Consider the following 14,336-nt stretch of genomic DNA (forward strand, 5'->3'; position numbering starts at 1 on the left):
CCTGTCTCATCTTCCCAGTGAAGTTCTCACCCCTCCCAGCAGGCCTCTTGGGGGCTAATGGGACAGGGCTGTTCATAGGAGGACTGGAGGGCCTGTGGTGGGCTGGAGGCCACAAGGCAGATAGGAGGGCTCCCGCCGATCCTGCCTGTCTGCAGGGCATAGTCACAGGCCCACACACCATGCACCAGGCTGTCAATGTGGTAGAAGGTGCAGTGCTCCAGAGGCCAGTCCAGTCCTCTGGGGATGCCCAGCCCGTGCAGGTGTCTGACCACCAAGCAGTCAGGGTAGAGTGGGCATAGGGAACCTTGGCCACGCTCCCACACGCCCAGGGAAGGGGCCTCAGCAAGGTCCCGGGAAAGGATGGGAGGTCAGCCAGCCTCATCCCCTCCCCTTGAGTCGCAACAGGAAATAAAGAGCCTCTGCACAAAAAGAACATCATCAGCCTGACTGCTGTCCTGAGGAACGTCAGCCAGCAAGGATGGCCATCGGCCGACATCTGGGAACAGGGCTGCTGTAGTGGGTTGAATGGCAGCCCTCAAAAGTTATGCTCATGTCCTGACCCCAGAACCTGGGAAAGGGACCTTATTTGGAAATAGGCTTTTTGCAGATATAATTAGTTAAGGATCTGAGGTGAGATCATCCTGGATCAGGGAGGTGCTAAATCCAATGACGGTGTTCTCATAAGAGACAGGAGAGTCACAGAGGAGAGGCCACATGAACACTGAGGCAGAGAGGGGAGAAATGTGGTCACAAGCCCAGGGACACCTGGAGCCCCCAGAAGCTGGAAGGCAAAGGAAGACACAGGAAGGACCCTCCCCTGGAGCCTCTAGAGGGAGCTCAGCCCTGGGACATGCTGATCTCAGACTTCTGGTCTCCAGGACTGAGAGGTGATAAATGTCTGTTGTTCTGAGCCTCCATTTGCAGTCATTTGTCATGGTTGCCCCCAGGAATCTACTGCAGCTGCTGAACAGCCCCCTGCCCCGATCTGAACCCTCCCTCCCATTAGGGGCGGCCCCCTGCGCATACACTGTCTGCCCAAGCCATGGGGTTCATGCTGAACATAAGCCCCGCTTCTGGGTGCTGGCATTGTGGAGGGTGAGGGCAGAGGATGCCATGTGACCAGCCCCCAGCCCGGGGCCAAGCCTCTAATGAGCTTGCCTTGGGGGAAATGTCATGGTTCTGCCTTTGTCCCCGGAGCAAGAGGCTCTCCAAACCCTCACAGGAAGGAGGGGGCATGAGGCAGCCAGTGCAGGGATCCCCCGTGCGTCCCCACTGCACACTGTGACCCATCTTAGCTGTGCGCATGCAAGCAGGTTCTGAGTCCCGTGAGCCTCCCAGCAACTCCTCGAAGGTGAGGGTGTCCCTGCAGGCTCCACCCCCACCCTCCCAGCTAGTCGGTGGAAGAACAACTTTCCCTGGCCTTTCTGGGAGCTGTTCTGGGAGTGGTCCTGGGCTTTTGCAGGCTGAGCCCCTGTGGCTATGCACTGACTCCCCCCAAGAGCACCCCAGAACCAGCTGTTTGCCCTAGTGCCTGAATACCCTCTCCCCAGTCTTCTCAGGAAAGAACTCGGGGGTTCTCAGAGCAGTGTCTGCAGGCAGCTCTGCATTTGCCCCCACACTCACATCTTCCATGTAAACAGGCTGAAACCTTCCCTCGTGGACCCCTGCTGACCACCTCCACCTGCCAGCCCGCAGGCCCCAACCCAGGTGTGAGACCCACCTCCATCTCTGCCTCCTACTCTGTAAGGGGACAGTGGTCTCTGCCTGTGGGGTGAGTGGAGGGCATGCCTACAGACACAGCCCGGCTCCTCATGGGCCTGGACCGTTTCCTGACACCACGTGACACACAGTCATGATGCAGTGACATGGGTTGCCAGGCATCCAGTCAGAAGGGACTCACAGGCAGCACCTGGTGACAGACCAGATGTGCCTGTCCACAGGCAGTGGACACACGGGATGTTAGGACTTTGCATTGTGCAGAAAATAAACGAAGCCCACCAGAAGCTGATCTGCTCGTGTGAACCTGAAACCTTGAGAGCTCCCGCTGGACACAGGCTGGAAGCATCTGCACAGGTGCTGACCCACCAGCACTTCCTGCCTGACCCCTCCAGCCCTCCCTGGTGGGCTCCCTGACTCAGAGCCTGAGGGGCCACCAGGGGACGAGAGCAGTCACTCCACCACCGCTGCTCAGCCCTTCCTCCCCAGTGACCAGGAGCGGGAGGGCCAGTGGAGTCCAAGGCCCGTCAGAGAAGCTCCACCCAGCCCCACTGTCTGTACCTCCTGGGGTCTGTGTCCCACCGACCCACGTTCCTGGCATGGATGCCCATGTTCACAAGATGCCCCGTGTCCTGTTCCCACATGGGGCACCCGCCCCCGATCCCTGCTTCTCCCTGAAGCCAGCCTGGACTTCGCGCGTCCTGGGAGGGAAGGGGCCAAGAAGGAGGCCAGCCTGTCATGCTCACCCTCTGGGGGCCTGGACACAGGGCTCAGGTGAGGCTGAACCTTGAGGTCCGGATGCCTCCAGGTGTGGGCTGAACCTGCCACTGCCCACCAGAGCCTCCTCAGTCCATGATTCAGGAAACTGGAAAATCCAAACCGAGCCCATGCCCAGGCTCCGCTACAGATCTGCAAATCCAGGTTTACTCTCCCAGTGCTAAAGACCTGCGGTTCCCTAAAGTTAGTATTCTATGAAATTTCCACAAGGCTCCTTTCCACTCTGTTCTAAGCAACTTTCTAATCCATCCATACTGCCGTCATGGCACAGACTGAGAAGCTGAGGCTCTGAGAAGCCAAGGAACCCATGCAGAAGCACAAATGTGGGGCCACAGAGCAGGGTCTGCATCCACCACCCACCCAGGGTGACTGCCTGCTCCCTCAGGCTCTGTGTCCCACCTCTGAGGGGAAGAGCTCACAGAGCCTCCTCTCAGGGGGATTCACTTTGCATAGCCATCCCTTCAGTGGGATTTGTGTCACGAAACCTTCCCTTGGTGAGATTCCTTTTACAATCCTATTCTGAGGGTCACCCTGAAGCAGGTTCAGTCTCACGTCACCAGGGCAGCTTTCTTGGGGCTCACCCCACGCTGGTCCACTCCCAGCTCAGACCCAGAGAGGCTCCCTTGGCCCTGAGCCCCATGACTCTGCCTGGTCCCTCCTGTGTCTCTAGCAGGGTCACCAGGAGCTCCCACCTGCCCGAGGCGGGCTGTGCACTCCATCCTGGGGAAGCCTCCCAGGTGTCAGGTGGAAGAAACAAGAGGTACCCGTGGGGCTGCCCGTCACCCACCTACTGACCTCGTTGCTGGGGATGGGCCTGGACAGGGGTCAGGGGCCCGCAGCTTCTCCTGGTTCTCATCCACTCCCACCGCTGCCGACAGGTGAGTTACTAAGCAGCTCTGCACCTGCAAAGAAAAGACGCTTGCTCGCATGCTCCTCCCAGGGCACGGGGCCCACGTGGGCAGGCACCCAGCAGCCCCCAGGGCTCACGTGGGCAGACGTGTCTCAGGATATGGGACTCAGCTGGGCAGGCCCCTCCCAGCGCATGGGCTGACCCAGGCAGGCGCCCCAGGAGGGCTTGGCACACAGGAACCGTGCACATAGCCCTGGATGCAGAGCACCCTCCAGACCCACCTGACCCTTAGCACCTCGGAGCAGGACCTGACCTGACAAACAGCAGCTCCAGGACATGTCTGTGACCTGGGCTTCACTCTGTGTGGCCTCCCTCCCTCGCTCTTCCAGAGGCTTCCACAGCACCCAGGGCAACAGGCCTCTGTCCCGCCCACCACCCCTCCTCTCCCTGTCTCCTGGTTCTCTCTCATGCAAAGAGGGTCTGCTGGAAGTTGCCCCACCTCATGGGCCAGTTAAAATGGTCAGAAAACAAGCCAGAGCTTCCACCCAAGGCCGTCCTGACCCTCAGGCCCCCACAGCTGTTCCTGGGACTGGCTGGCTCAACAAGGCCCATTTCCTGCAACTGTGAGCCCCTGATGGGTGCGGCCTGGCCGACCTGGGCAGCCTGACTGGCCAGCCTTTCCCAGGTGAGCCTGGACTGAGGTCTGTGTAAACACCCCCTCCAGGCAGCAAGAGCACAGCAGGTGCACCTCAGGCCATACTCCCTGCCCCGCCAGCGGCTGTGGGGCTGGGCCGGCGGCTGGGAGTGAGGGGCCGCGGCCGTGCGGGTGGCCTGGTCTGAGCGAACCTCCGCTGGACCTTCCGCAGGAGTTGCGGGGCTGCCACTGCTAACGTGTCACCCTCACCTGCTGTTCTCCCCAGGCAGAGGTGAGGAAGCAAGAAAAGAGGCAGTGGGGACCAGGAAAGGAGGCTGACTCAGGGAGGTAAGTGGAAAGTTACTCCACAAGAGTGCCCAGGACAGGACCATCCTATGTGGCCTGTGTCAGTGGCATGGCTCCAAGCCCTGTCCTCCAGCCTCCACGGTCCTTGCACGTATCCAGGTGGCTTACCTGGGAAGGGTGGATAAACTTTAGGAGCAGCTAACCTGGGAGACACCTCCGCATGGCCCACTAGTTTCCAATGAGGAGGCTCATTGCAGGGGGCTGCTGGCCGCTTGTGAGAAAATTCCACACCTGTGACAAACTTCAGAATTGTGTTTATCAGTGTAGCAAGCGTCCTGACTGGGTTTCATCTGTCAGGTTCTTAGCAACGTGACTGGTGACATTAAAGGTCCTCAGTCAGGTTTGAAATACCCAAGTGTACAGGTGCAAGAACCCAGGGAGGCGGTGTGCAGCCGGCACCCTCAGGGATGAGCTTCAGACTTGACCCCTCAGCTTCCTGGTGTCCAGCCACGGTTTTAGGATTTCTGCTGGCCCAACGCTGACTCTAAGGGTTCCATAACCCATCCTCTGTCTGCCTTTAATGAGACTCACACCCGCAGAAGCTTACATTGCAGGGTCTGTGTGACTGTCCCGTGGCTTCTGTAACAAATGACCACAAGCCAGGTGGTTCAGAACAACAGGATTTCATCCTCCCCTAGTCCTGGAGACCAGACGGCTGAGATCAAGGCATCCCAGGGAAAGTGCTCATATATGGATAGGTCTAGATATATTTCAAAGATAGAATCAGCTTTATTTTTCTTCACTTTGGATCTGGAGTTCGTGAAAAAGGAAGGAGCCAAGAGTGACACCATTGTTTGAGTCTGAGAAATAAGAATAGGCATCAACTCTGGGGAAGGCAACTGGAGGAACAGCTGAGGCAGAAAGTCATGGCTTTGGGCATCCCTTAGACATCAAAGTAAAGATGTTGGGGAGGCAGGTGGGGATAAAAGTATCAAATTAGATCTCTCAGAACTATTACCTTTAAAAATTAAAATCTTAATACTTTTTTGCTTTCAATTCTTTTGCTGAAATTAAAAACTGCAATTACTCTTTGTTTTTATTTCCCTCATTACTGGTAACTTTAACTATATAAATGTATAAATCAGTGGCGTTACTTACATTTACAATGTTCTGCAACCATCACTATTATTTCCAATTTTTTTCATCACCCCAAACAAATGTCTCTGTTTACTGCTTTTAGTAACATCCCACACATTTCATCTACTTATCCTGTCAATTAAAATTTCCAACCATGGCTTTGGGTTTCTCTTTTTCCTTAGTTCTATCAACTTTTGCTTCTTGTATTCAGAAGTGGTGTTCTGAGGGTACATAAATATTTCTTCAGGATGAACTGACATCATCATCATCATCATCATCATCATCATCATCATCATCATCATTATTACATAATGCCCCGTTTTATCTCTAGTGATCTCGTTTTCCTTGTCTGATATTAATATAAGCCCATTAATGCTGGATTGGTTTTGCATGCTATATCTTTATTCATCCTTTTATTTCTGTTCCTTTTTTTGTTTTTTTTATCCTTTGAGTCATATATATTTTAGATATATATTGCTCCAGTCCTCGTATGGAATTTAAAAATAAAACTGAGTTTATAGTTCATTAAACTTCTGTATCTTACTTTTCTGATTTTAAATAAGCATTTCTCATGTTAGTAAAAAAATGAGTTTACCAATGTTAGCGTCCTACCTAATATCCCATTGACTTAAGTTATTTCCAAATTTTCAGTACCAGATGTAGTACCAAAATAATTCTGTGCTTGCAGATTTCTGTATTTCAGATAATTTGCCTTAGGAAAGATTCTCTAAATGGAACAAAACAGCTCCTGATACATATTGCCAAATTTCTTTTTGGAAAGCACCTACTATAGTGTATTCTACTGTGAACAGTGTAATACCTTCACCAGTATAAGGAAGTATAATTTTTCTTAATTTTTTCTGTGATTGACATTTAAAAAGAACTGATAAGACTATAGGTAACTTTTTTTCTTCAGCTCTTTTCTGTCCTTTGTAAATACCCTACAATGAAGATGAACTACTTTTGTAATCAGAAATGCACACAGATGCATAAGATGAGAGAAAGCAAACGGCTTCCCCCACTGGGGGGCCCCAAACCCTAAGCCAACTATGTGGCACAGCCAACCAGAAGAGGGAGGAGCCAAGGCAATCATTTACGGCCTCCCAAGAGCATGGCTCCAGATCACAGCGCATAGATCTTCGTGAACGTTCGCTCTTCAATATTCAATCTCTAATTTTTGTTCCCAGAGGCTGGCCACTTTTCCCCTCCCGATCTGAACTCTCTCCTTGCCTTTTCCAAAAAGACACCCTGCACCCACCGTTGGGCTAACATCCTTGTGCCACTGGTTTCTGCAGAAGGAGGCTCTCTTGGTCTATGTTTGCTCTGAACAACCCAAGAGGAATTTAATTTAATTTACCTTTTTTAATTGAAGTATAGTTGACTTACAATGTTGTATTAGTTTCTGGTCAAGAGGTATTTAAAAACAAAACACAGACACAGGGAATGACACTACCTAGAAAGTACGTGCTGTCTCTGAATCCATCCTTCTCCAAACTGCACTGTGGATGACTTATGTCACTTTGAGCCTATGCATTTGTGAAGTGTATGCATGTAACAGTTACTAGAAATGTGGGGGCCAGGAGCCAGGAGATGGGTGCCGCCAAGCCCTCCATACCCATGCCCACAGCCTAGAGACTCCCTCTAAGGCTCTGTTCTGTTATCAGCATCCGTGGTGCCAAAAGGAGAGTCAGCCTCTGTTTATCCTCCTTCACTGGCTCCCCTGGTTTTCCAGAAGCCCCCAAGACTCACAACTAGTGGGCCGGGAGCTAAAACATCCACCCAGGTTTACCAAGCTGTGGCCTGGGACTCTGTCACAAAGCACACCCCGGGGTGGCCTAGCCACGCAGAGCTGCTCCCGGCACGGATGGGCCCTGCGTGCCTGCAGGATCTGTAGAGCCAGGCCAGCACCAGCCCACACTTCCATCATTTGGCAGATTGCCAGGCAAGAGCATCTCCAGTTCTTGTGCAGTATCCTGTGCATGCTGGGGACTGAAAGCTCTTTCTTCTATTTCTGCTCCTTGACAGGTATGTATATCACTCCATCCAAGGCAGTGGGAACACCCCTTTAGAAAAAGGCACACTCTGTGGACAAGACCATGAAAACGGCATTTCTGTCTAGTGAGGCAGCTTGGCTACAGTCATGTAACTATGAGAAAGATGGGGCAGGAGCATTCTGGCTGAGAGGTGGAAAGGAGAAAGGGCAGCATAGGGTGCAGAGGAAAACGGAAGGGAAGAAGTGATGGGAACCAATGTAATTCACTCCTTCAGTGAGTCACAAAACAAATATTGAACAAGTCATTTAGCAGTAGACACAGAAATGGATGTGCTCATTATTTACCTGGAAGACAGCAACGATTAAAGTAGGATTCAAAGTCATAGTACCCCCTTTGCAAACGATGTGACTGCCAGGGGCTTAACTTCCAGAATATACAAACAGCTCATACAACTCAGTAACAAAAATACAAACAATGCAATCCAAAAATGGGCAGAAGATCTAAACAAATATTTCTCCAGTGGGACATACAAATGGTCAACAGGCACATGGAAAGATGCTCAGTATCGCTAATTATCAGAGACATGCAAATCAAAGCTACAGTGAGGTATCACCTCGCACCAATCAGAATGGCCATCATTAAAAACACCATAAATGATAAATGCTGGAGAGGATGTGGAGAAAAGGGAACCCTCATATACACTGTTGGTAGGAATGTAATTTGGTGCAGCCACTATGGAAAACAGTATGGAGATTCCTTTAAAAACTAAAAATAGACTCATCCTATGATCCAGCAATCCCACTTCTGGGCATATATCTGGAGGAAATGCCAATTCGAAAAGATACATGTATCCAAATGTCCATCAACAGATGACTAGATAAAGAAGATGTGAGATACAGATATAGATATAGATATAGATATATCACACACGTATATATACATATATATGTACATATACATACATACATACATATATACATACACATAGACACACACTGGAACACTACTCAGCCATAAAAAAGAATAATGTCATCTGCAGCAACATGGATGAACCGGAGATTATCATACTAAGTGAAGTAAGTCAGACAGAGATGACAAATACCTTATGATGTCACTTATATGTGGAATATAAAAAAAAAATGATACAAATGAACTTACTTACAAAACAGACTGACAGACATAGAAAACAAACTGATGGTCACCAAAGGGGAAAATTTCTAATTTACATTACCACGACCACCACCACCATTTTATAAAGGAAACAAAGGCTAGATTTGCAAGAATAAAAGGCCTGGATTTCCTTGGCGCCTGCAGCTCCTCCAGTGCCCTCCTGCTGTCGTGCACAGCAGGGGTAACACTCGGAGGCCAGCAGCTTCTCCCAGCAACTCCTTCTGGTGGTTTTGTAGCAGAGTGCCTCCAGGGAGACATCTCCTGTGAACAACTTCACCCACCATGCTAGAGGGCTGATTTCTAGTACGTTCCAGAGGGTGGATGTCCAGCAAGCTCCTCCAGTGTGGCACTGAAGCAACTTGTCTGCCAGTCAGTAGCTGTGACTGAGAATTTTCCAACAAGATCTGCATCTCAGTTCATGGGCTATGGAGCAGCTATTAGATACAGTATGATGCAGTATGCTATCTGCTACTATATATTATATCTGCTACTCCTATGTTCTTTGGCATTCTCTTTACTTCTTACTATCCAATCCCTAGTTGCTCCATTCCCCTGCTATAGATAATAATTCTTTATATTAAGCTTTCTCTGTTCCAATTGCTGTACAATTTTCCTCTCCTGATTGGTCCCAGACTGATACAGAATTTTAAACAAAACCAGATCTCTGCTGTGGCTGTAATGGAGAGGGGGAAATCCCGCTTTTTGAAGGTAAACATTTTGTACACAGGAATAATCTGTTGTATAGGTAACAAATTACTGTTACATATTGTATAAAACAAACTCCAAAAACTAATGAAAACCAGACAGATGGTTCACAATGGCTAGTTTCTTCATATACTTCTAAGAAAAATTTAACAGACCTTTAATTCCCTAAACAAAGGATAAACTAAGGCCAAATTAAGAGAGAGTATCTAGTAGTGGAGTGTATCCAGAAGTGGAGTGTTAGGGGGAGACCAGGAGGAAGGCAATGGGAACTAACCATATTCAGAGTTACAAACATTATGTACATTTTCTCATTTAAAATAGAAAGGTATTTTTTAAAACAGAAGATGCAAGCACTGAGGAAAGAGAACAGGTGACTAATAGGAAATAAGAAGAAAATTAGTGAAATTCATAAATTGTGAAAAACATTTACTTTTCTTTATCTATTCTGTAGAAAAGGTTGCAAATTTTTTAAATGATAGTTTTAAAAAATCAGCAAAGTAGATTCTGGGAAGAAGATACCTAAGTATTTGGACTTCCTTTTTCTTCAATCAGTTCGTTCCCCCTCTGGAGACCAGAACAAAGCTCACATGTACCTTTGAAGCGCAAATTCCTGAAAAGTGGGTGTCAGAAGGCAATTCTCCATAGATCTCTCTGCACATCTTATAAGCAAAGCAGACGGCCCTCTTCTCTCGACCATGTTTTCGAGTATGTTTGGATGGCAAACAGTCTGGGAAGACAGAGATAACATTTCTCTCCAGAGCAAAGAACGGGTTTGCTTCATCATGGAAGATAGAGAAAAGGACAGGCATGTTCACTGTTCATTTAAAGAGTGCAATCCGATCCACTGCATGCCTGTGATGCAGCCCACTGTGTGCACTGGAGTCATCTGACCCTCTTTGCCCTGTGGAACTGGGGTTTAGGAAAATGGTCCAAAAATGCTGTGAGTCTGGCTGTTGCTATTGCTCCAAGTAACAAACTGTCCTCATGGATAAACTGACCCAGGATTCTGATGTCTTCAACCAGCTCCCATGAAACTGTGGCAGGATCTCTTGGTAACCTGAAAGTAAGGTATAATCTCAGACCTTTCACAGATCTTCACAGTGGGTTTCTTATGGAGAACCTATAGTTTGATCTTACATTGTTGTTATTTTTAATCCAATCTGACAACTTCTGCTTCTTAATTGGAGTCTTTCAACTATGTACATTTGATATAATTACTGATACACTTGGATATAAATCTATCATATTTTCCTTTTGCCTCAAGAGCTTCCTTTAACGTTTCTCGGAGCACAGGTTTTTTTGGTTATAAATTATTTCTACATCTACTGGTCTGAAAAGGTATTTCACTTTTATTCTTGAAAGATATTTTTGCTGGGCATAGAATTCAGGTTGACACTTCTTTCTTTCCGTAATTTAAAGACATTCTTATATTGTTTTTCTAGTTCTGAGGGAAAGTCTGCTGTCATTCTTATCTTTTTTCACCTGAAAGTCATCTTTTTTCCCCCTCTGGTAGATTTAAACATTTTTTATTTATGCTAGTTTAAAGCAATTTAATTATGATGCACCTTACTGTGGCTTTTGGGGACTCCTGTTACACATATGTTCGACCACTTCATATTTTCCACAGCTCACTGATACCCTGTTCAATTTTTTAAGTCACTTTCTTTCCTTTGCTTCACCTTAGAATGTTTTTACTGCATTCTACTGCAGTATCTAAATGACTATTAATGCCACTCAGTGTGTTTTTCATTTTAGAGTGTATTGTTTATCTCTAGAAATTCCTTTTGTGTCTTTTGTACACCATCCATTTCTCTACCCATAACGTTCATGTTTTCCTCTACCTCCTTTAACACATGAAGATACCTTAAGAGCTGACTTAACATGTTTATCTTATGATTCATTCCATCATTGCTGTCCTTTCTGAGTCTGTTTCTATGGATTGATTTTATTTTGGTTGTGGATCCTATTTCCCACTTTTCTGCATGCCTATCTTTTATTGGATGGATGCAGACATTGTAAATTTTGTGTTCTTGAGTCCCATATTTTATTATACTTCCATTAAAGATTGTTGAACTTTGTTCCAGCAAGCTGTTGAGTCACACAGGATAAATTTGGTACTTGCTTTTGAGGCTTGCTTTTAAGCTTTGTTAGGGCAAGTCCAGAACAACCTTTAATTTTGGGTTAATTTTCCCTACTATTCAGGTGATGGTCTTCTAAGGGCTCAGCTAATGCCCTGTGTGCTTTGGTCTCCTCACTCTGGCTGGTTGGAATGTGACGTGCTCTCAGCTCTGTGTAATCCTGGAACTGTCTGTCCTGCTGCTTTCTAGTTCTCTCCCTGGCCTCACAGTTCTCTCTCATACCTGCACTACTCAGTCACAGAGCCAAGGAGATCCCTCTGCAGGTCTCCGGAACTCTCTTCCTGTGCAGTTCCCTGTTTCCTGGCATCCTGCCCCTCCCAAATTCTAATTGCCTTGCTGATCTCCATATTTTAAACTCAGCAACTGTCAGGCTTTATTTGGGGTTCCCCTTCCTGATCTATATCATGGAAACTCCCTCAGTAAGGGAGTCAGCTCAGGCATCATAACACTCATCTCATTACTTTCCCTTCTGTGCTCCCTGTTGCCCAGTATCACAAAACAGCTGATTTAGAGGGGTGGGTATAGCTCAGTGGTAGAGCGCATGCTTAGCATACATGAGGTCTTGGGTTCAAGTCCCAGTATCTCCACTAAAAGAAAAAAAGTTGATTTAAATGCGTTGTCCTGCTTTCTATGTTTACAGTAGAAGGGCAGTTCCTGTAGCAGTTAATCCTTCAAGAGCAAAAGGAGAGTTCTGTAGGATAGATTTTAAATATGTTGCTAGATTTCAGCACCTTGTTTATTGGCAATTTCTGCCCCACCTGATACGAGACATTGAGCTTTTAAAGGTTCTCTATTTTTATCTGTCTTTACTGGACATAAAGATTTACATAGACTTCTCTAATAGTTATTTTAATCTTATCTTTATCTATGGTTGTTTTCTTCCTCATCCCTATTGCTGTGTATTTTTCTTTCTTTTTTTTTCCCCCTTGGTCATGTTTGCCAGAGGTCTGTCTATTCTAGATCTTTCCAAAGAAGCCACTCTTGGTTTTCTTTATCAATTCTATCATTTTTATTTTTTTAATCCATCAAGTTTGGTTTTTATTTTTTATGAATTCTTAACTCCCAATTTCATTAAGTGAATTTAGTTGTTCTTTTTCTCGATTCTTTTCTTGAATTTTTATTTTGTTTATCTTCTGTCCTATTTAAGTATTAAAAGCACTACTTATGGCTATAATTTTTTTTTCCTACTTACTGCTTTGACTGCTGTAACTGTGAACCACAGCCCTCATCACTTGTGTAAGACAGAACCAGAACAACACTATCAGTTACTCCATTACAATTGTGCACTGTTTTGCACTTGAGTATCACTTCCTTCTTCAGTCAGAACCTCTCCTCACTTACATTAACCATGGCTTTGAGAAATCAGTTAATCAAAGAGTCATTCCACTTCTCATATCCCATCCCGGGGAACTTCCAAATTCAAAATATAAGAAATAAAAACTGTACACTCATTTCCCCTAATGAGAAGCCATTTCAGGACTGTCTGTGGGGCATTCTCACAAGCTGCTTTATTTGAGGAGAAGGCTTTCAACAGTTTGAGAGTCCCATGGAGACTCAGCTGTGACCCCCTTGCCATGTACCAGGACTCTTAATTTGGGCACCTCATGAGTCACCTTGCTGCTCTCCACTTGAGGTTCCTGGCCCCAAACAGAGAGGTGAGGTACATACTAGGTCCCAGCTCCACTTTCACTGATGTTCTTAATTTTCTCAGGGAAATTAGATGTCACTCACTGAATCTCTATTTTTCTAATTAGACTTGTATTTCTAGAAACTCTTGGTGAAACGATGTTCTTCATTTAACTTTATCTTTAGCTTTTCCTCTCTTACAATGTTAATTGACTAAAAGGGGGAAAAGAGCAAAGAAGAGTCAATGAATAGAATCCCACTAGGTCCAGAGGACTGGCAAACTTAGCGTTTTCCCTTCTGCAGTCTCTCAGTAGGTGAAATTGGCCTTAGATGGTCATATAAAAACCTTATGAAGTCTATTCGTCCTCAGCCTATCTTTATGTCCCTAAGAATTGGTTTAGGAGGAAAAGAATCTCCAAAACTTCAATCACCAGGGGCTGTGATTGTTAGGTCTGTGATCAGAGACCTCTGGCTGGGGACTGAGGTCAGAGATGTGCAAGCAACACACATCCGACCAACCATCGTCAGCTCTCATGGGGTCATCTCAGTCCACACCCATGCCTCCAGCAGCTAAACACCTGTTTCTTATGTATATTCTCATTATAATTCAAATTCTTGTGCATATCTTACAAAATGACATGATTTTCCAAGTGACCACTTTGAGGAGCTTTCAATATGACCCAAATTGTCCATCTTAAGAGCACCTTATAAAAAAAATTAAAAAAATTAAAAAAATTTTAAAAATTTAAAAAATAAAAAATAAATTAAAAAAAAAAGAGCACCTTAAAACATAGGGGCAAAACAGGTTGAAGCAGCAAATGCAATTAATTATTTAACTCAATATTCAATGGTCAGCTGCTTATGACTAATACGAAGAGCCTTAGAATTTAAGATGGTACAGGCAGACTGTAATCGCAGCCTTCCCAACCTCCGTCAAATAGCACATGCATCACCAGGTCCTCCTTCAGATGCTCAGCCCTGGCTTGAAAGAGTTGATTGGAAGAAGTTGGGAAACAATCTGTGTATTCCTGAGGTCCGTCAGACAGAACAAGGACCAAAACAGGCAAACAAAAAGCATAAAATCTGGTATAATCCCTATTGAAGGCAATACTTCTTTGAGTCAAGACTGACTGGGCATTAATCCATTTTTTTAAGAAAAAAAAAGCAAATTCATTGAGAATTTTAGAAATTGCCTTCAGACAGCAATCTGGGGTGGAGCAATACACAGATGCTTTGGTCACATTATCCTCATTTTTGAATGAACAGCCTTAAGCCAGAAATCA

The sequence above is a fragment of the Camelus ferus genome, chromosome 29 (assembly GCF_009834535.1).
Source record: "Camelus ferus isolate YT-003-E chromosome 29, BCGSAC_Cfer_1.0, whole genome shotgun sequence".
NCBI lineage: Eukaryota > Metazoa > Chordata > Mammalia > Artiodactyla > Camelidae > Camelus > Camelus ferus.